We start from the raw sequence: 6403 nt of genomic DNA on the forward strand, positions 1-6403 counted from the left end.
GATGTGTGCCTTAATCAGAATTCTAGTCCATTTTAGAGGCCTGCCACTCCTCTGAGAGTGGTGGACATTTTGGCCCTCAAAGAACAGCTAGAAAAATTTTAGATTGTGGATTCTGGTGGCCTACTCTTTTTAAAGATGCTGCTGCCTTCTGTAAATCTTGTTCCCCATGCCAGAAGTTTGGTAATATATCCAAGAGGGATGAGATGCCCTAACAAATTATGCTGTTCTGTGAGATTTTTTATGTTTGGGGTATTGACCTCATGGGTCCATTTCCCAACTCTAGCGGTTTCTTATATATATTGTTAGCTGTAGATTATGTTTCCAAATGGGTGGAAGCAATTTCCACCCATACTGATGATGCTAACACTATTGTCTCCTTTGTCAGAAACCATATTATCTGTCACTTTGGATCACCACGAGCAATTGTGAGTGATCAAGGCACCCATTTTTGTAACAGGAGACTGACTGCTCTACTAAAGAAGCATGGCATTATTCACAAGGTAGCAACTGCTTACCACCCGCAGACTAACGGACAAGCAGAGGTGTCTAACAGAGAGATAAAGCGTATCCTGGAGAAGATAGTCAAGCCTCGTAGGAAGAACTAGAGCACCAGGCTACAAGATGCACTTTGGGCATACCGGACAGCATACAAGACACCAATAGGATGAGCCCCTTCTGCTTAGTTTTTGGAAAGGCCTGTCACCTCCCAGTCGAGATAGAGCACAAGGCATTCTGAGCGGTAAGAGAAATCAATATGGGATTTGAGAGGGCCGGAGCTGAAAGGAAGATGTAACTACAACAATTAGAGAACTTTCGCCTAAAAGCGTATGATAACTCCAGACTATTCGAATAGAAGATGAAGGCTGTGCATGACAAGCACGTTAAAAGGAGAGAGTTCAGACCTGAGGAATTAGTTCTCCTCTACAACTCCAGACTAAGGCTCATGCCAGGCAAGCTGAGATCAAGATGGGAAGGTCCTTATAGAGTAGAACAGGCAGAGCCATACGGAGTCTTTCACCTAAGTCATCCTTCAAGCTCCAAATTCATAAAGGTCAATGGACATCGCTTAAAGCTGTATCATGGCGAGAAGATGAAGAAAAGCAAGGACCTGGAGATCCTCCTCTTGGAAGACCCACCCACAGCGGACGTCTGAGCTAGTGGACCATCCAATTTAAGGATGTTAAAGAAAAGTACTGGGTGGGAGACAACCCACCATGGTATGATCATTCCCATCTCTCTTTTTAGCTTTATTTAGTGACTCTTCTCATTAGTCTGCATGTACATCTGCATATTTGCATTAAAAAAACGAGGCGATTGACGTGCCAGTGCCTAGTGCGCATCTGCATCCCTTGTGAATGTGAATTTGGTGAGTTTGAACAGAGAGTCGCACGGGAGCTAGGCTAGAAACGTGCCTTAGGCACCTTCCAACCCACATGTACGCGTACTGTATGCGTGTGCACCGTTTCCTCTCTTGGCGACCGACGCATCCGCGCCATGGGCGCATCCGCATCGATGTTGAAATCGACGTCAAACCTGGTTCAACCAGAGAGTTGTGCTAGTTGATGAGCGGATAATTTATATGCTTTTTGGCATTGTTTTTAGGTAGTTTTTAGTAAGATCTAGCTATTTTTAGGGATGTTTTATTAGTTTTTATGTAAAATTCACATTTCTGGACTTTACTATGAGTTTGTGTGTTTTTCTGTGATTTTAGGTATTTTCTGGCTGAAATTGAGGGACCTGAGCAAAAATCTGATAGGAGGCTGACAAAGGACTGCTGATGCTGTTGGATTCTAACTTCCCTGCACTCGAAATAGATTTTATGGAGCTACAGAATTCCAAATGGCGTGCTCTCAGTAATATATAATAGTCCATACTTTATAATAGTCCATACTTTATTCGAGTTTAGACAACGCAAATTGGCGTTCAACGCCAGTTCCATGTTGCATTCTGGAGTAAAACGCCAGAAACACGTCACAACCAGAGTTAAACGCCAAAAATACGTTACAACCTAGCGTTTAACCCCAAGAAAAGCCTCTACACGTGTAAAGCTCAAGCTCAGCCTAAGCACACACCAAAGTGAGCCCCAGAAGTGGATTTTTGCACTTAGACTTATTTCTGTAAACCCTAGTAGCTAGTCTAGTATAAATAGGACTTTTTACTATTGTATTTTCATCTTTGGACATTTAATCCTTAGACTAGGGTCTGATTCACTACTCTTCAATTTCATATGCCATTTAGGGAGGCTGGCCATTCGGCCATGCCTGGACCTTTATCACTTATGTATTTTCAACGGTGGAGTTTCTACACACCATAGATTAAGGTGTGGAGCTCTGCTGTACCTCAAAAATTAATGCAATTACTATTGTTCTTCTGTTCAATTCAAGCTTATTCTTATTCTAAGATATTACTGGTACTTCAACCTGATGGATGTCATGATCCATGACACTCATCCTCATCCGTCCTTATGAACGTGTGCCTGACAACCACTTCCGTTCTACAAGGAAAAGCTAGAGTGAATATCTCTTGGATTCCTTAATCAGAATCTTCGTGGTATAAGCTAGAATTCATTGGCAGCATTCTTGAGAATCCGGAAAGTCTAAACCTTGTCTGTGGTATTCCGAGTAGGATTTAGGGATTGAGTGACTGTGACGAGCTTCAAACTTGCGATTGTTGGGCATAGTGACAGACGCAAAAGAATCACTGGATTCTATTCCGACATGATCGAGAACCGACAGATGATTAGCCGTGCTGTGACAGAGCATTTGGACCATTTTCACTAAGAGGATGGGAAGTAGCATTGACAACGGTGACGCCCTACATACAGCTTGCCATGGAAATGAGTAAGAATGATTGGATGAAAGCAGTAGGAAAGCAGAGACTCAGAAGGAATACAACATCTTCATGCACTTATCTGAAATTCCCACCAATGAATTACATAAGTATCTCTATTTTTATTTTATGCTTTATTTATTCTTATATTCGAAAACCATTATAACCATTTGAATCCGCCTAACTGAGATTTACAAGATGACTATAGCTTGCTTCATACCAACAATCTCCGCGGGATCGACCCTTACTCACGTAAGGTATTACTTAGACGACCCAGTGCACTTGCTGGTTAGTTGTGCGAAGTTGTGACAAAGTGTGATTCACGCTTGAGAGCTCCAAGTCTATTGGCGCCGTTGTTGATGATCACAATTTTGTGCACCAAGTTTTTGGCACCGTTGCCGAGGATTGTTCGAGTATGGACAACTCACGTTCATCTTGTTTCTCAGATTAGGTAATTTTCTTTTCAAAAAATTTTCAAAAATCTTTCAAAAAATTTTTTTTCTTTGTTTTTGTTTATCCAAAAAGTAATTTTCGAAAAAACCAAAAAAATTAATAAAATCATAAAAAACCAAAAATATTTTGTGTTTCTTGTTTGAGTTTAGTGTCAATTTTTAAGTTTGGTGTCCATTGCATGTTTTAAAAAAACTTTTGCATTTTTCGAAAATTCATGCATGTTTTCTTCATGATCTTCAAGTTGTTCTTGACAAGTCTTCTTGTTTGATCTTTAAATTTTCTTGTTTTGTGTTTTTTGTTGTTTTTCATATGCATTTTTGCATTCATAGTGTCCAAGCATTGAAAATTTCTAAGTTTGGTGTCTTGCATGTTTTTCTTTTCTTGAAAATTTTCAAAAATAAGTCTTGATGTTCATCTTGATCTTCAAAGTGTTCTTGGTGTTCATCTTGACATTCATAGTGTTCTTGCATGCATCATGTGTTTTGATCCAAAATTTTCATGTTTTGGGTCATATTTGTGTTTTTTTTTCTCCTCATTAAAATGCAAAAAAATCAAAAAATATATTTTCCTTATTTTACTCATAAATTTTGAAATCTTTGGGTTGACTTAGTCAAAAATTTTTAAAATAAGTTGTTTCTTGTTAGTCAAGTCAAGATTTCAATTTTAAAAATCCTATCTTTTCAAAATCTTTTTTCAAAATGAAATCTTTTCGTTTTCCTTTTGTTATTTTCGAAAATTTTTTAAATTGATTTTCAAAATCTTTTTCTTATCTTTATTTCATGATTTTCAAAAACTTTACTAACAATTAATGTGATTGATTCAAAAATTTGAAGTTTGTTACTTTCTTGTTAAGAAAGGTTCAATCTTTAAATTCTAGAGTCATATCTTTTAGTTTCTTGTTAGTCAAGTAATCAATTTTAATTTTAAAAATCAAATCTTTTTCAACCATATCTTTTCAATCATATCTTTTCAAAATATCTTTTTTTAAATCATATCTTTTTTAAAATCAATTTCAAAATCTTTTCTAACTTCTCATCTTTTCAAAATTAATTTTCAAATCTTTTTCAACTAACTAATTGACTTTTTGTTTGTTTCTTATCTTTTTCAAAACCACCTAACTACTTTCCTCTCTCTAATTTTCGAAAATTGCCTCCCTCTTTTTCAAAATTCTTTTAATTAACTAATTGTTTCAAATTTTTTATTTTTAATTTTCTTCCATTTCCTAATTTTCGAAATTCTCTCCCTCTCATCTCTTTTTATTTATTTATTTATTTACTAACACTTCTCTTCATCTCAAAATTTGAACCCTCTCTTCTCTTCTGTGTTCGAATTTTTCTCTTCTTCATTCTTATTCTTCTTTTCTTTTAATCACATAAAGGAATCTCTATACTGTGACATAGAGGATTTCTCTTTTTTCTGTTCTCTTCTTTTTCATATGAGCAGGAGTAAGGACAAGGACATTCTTGTTGAAGCAGACCCTGAACCTGAAAGGACTCTGAAGAAGAAACTAAGAGAAGCTAAAGCACAAAAATCCAGAGAAAACCTTACAGAGAATCTCAAAAAAGAAAGAGACATGGCCGAACCCAATAACAATGGTGGAGGCGCAAGGAGGATGCTTGGTGATTATACTACACCTACTTCCAATTTTTATGGAAGAAACATCTCAATCCCTACCATTGGGGCAAACAATTTTGAGCTGAAGCCTCAACTAGTTGCTCTGATGCAACAGAACTGCAAGTTCCATGGACTTCCATCAGAAGATCCCTATTAGTTTTTAACTGAATTCTTGCAGATCTGTGATACTGTAAAGACTAATGGAGTAGATCCTGAAGTCTACAGGCTCATGCTTTTCCCTTTTGCTGTAAGAGACAGAGCTAGAACATGGTTGAACTCACAACCTAAAAGATAGCCTGGACTCTTGGGATAAGCTGGTCACGGCCTTCTTGGCCAAGTTCTTTCCTCCTCAAAAGTTGAGCAAGCTTAGAGTGGATGTTCAGACCTTCAAGCAAAAAGATGGTGAATCCCTCTATGAAGCTTGGGAAAGATACAAACAGTTGACCAAAAAATGTCCTTCTAGCATGCTTTCAGAGTGGACCATTTTAGATATATTCTATGATGGTCTATCTGAGCTTTCTAAGATGTCACTGGACCATTCTATAGGTGGATACATTCACCTAAAGAAAATGCCTGCAGAAGCTCAAGAACTCATTGACATGGTTGTAAATAACCAATTCATGTACACCTCTGAGAGGAATCCTGTGAGTAATGGGACGCCTCAGAAGAGGAGAGTTCTTGAAATTGATGCTTTGAATGCCATATTGGCTCAGAACAAAATGTTGACTCAGCTTGTCAACATGATTTCTTAGAGTCTGAATGGAAGGCAAAATGCATCCAACAGTACTAAAGAGGCATCTTCTGAAGAAGAAGCTTATGATCCTGAGAACCCTGCAATGGCAGAGGTGAATTACATGGGTGAAGCCTATGGAAATACCTATAATTCCTCATGGAGAAATCATCCAAATTTCTCATGGAAGGATCAACAGAAGCCTCAACAAGGCTTTAATAATGGTAGAAAAAACAGGTTTAGCAATAGCAAGCCTTTTCCATCATCTTCTCAGCAACAGACAGAGACTTCTGAGAAGAGCCCCTTTAGCTTAGCAAACATAGTATCTGATCTATCTAAGGTCACTTTAAGTTTCATGAATGAAACAAGATCCTCCATTAGAAATTTGGAGGCACAAGTAAGTCAGCTGAGTAAGAAAATCACTGAAACTCCTCCTAGTGCTCTCCCAAGAAATATAGAAGAGAATCCAAAAAAAGAGTGCAAGGCCATTGATATTATCAAAATGGCCGAATCCAAAGAGGAAGGGGAGGACGTGAATCCCAATGAGGAACACCTCATGGGACGTCTCCCAAATAGAAAGGAGTTCCCTATTGAGAACCTAAAAGAATCTGAGGCTCATATAGAGACCATAGAGATTCCATTAAACTTCCTTCTGCCATTCATAAGCTCTGAGAAATATTCTTCCTCTGAAGAGGATGAAGATATAACTGAAGAGTAAGTTGCTCAATATCTAGGAGCCATCATGAAGCTGAATGCCAAGTTGTTTGGTAATGAGAC

The 6403-nt window shown here is 37.8% G+C and overlaps 1 non-coding gene across 1 annotated transcript; it reads right to left on the bottom strand.

Moving 5' to 3' along the window:
* Positions 1–5258: 5258 nt before the first annotated feature.
* LOC127747823 (small nucleolar RNA R71) lies at positions 5259–5362 on the bottom strand. The gene has a single exon (XR_008009770.1). It is a non-coding gene; the product is annotated as a small nucleolar RNA R71 (small nucleolar RNA).
* Positions 5363–6403: the final 1041 nt, after the last annotated feature.

The sequence above is a fragment of the Arachis duranensis genome, chromosome 5, assembly GCF_000817695.3.
Source record: "Arachis duranensis cultivar V14167 chromosome 5, aradu.V14167.gnm2.J7QH, whole genome shotgun sequence".
Taxonomy (NCBI): Eukaryota; Viridiplantae; Streptophyta; class Magnoliopsida; order Fabales; family Fabaceae; genus Arachis; species Arachis duranensis.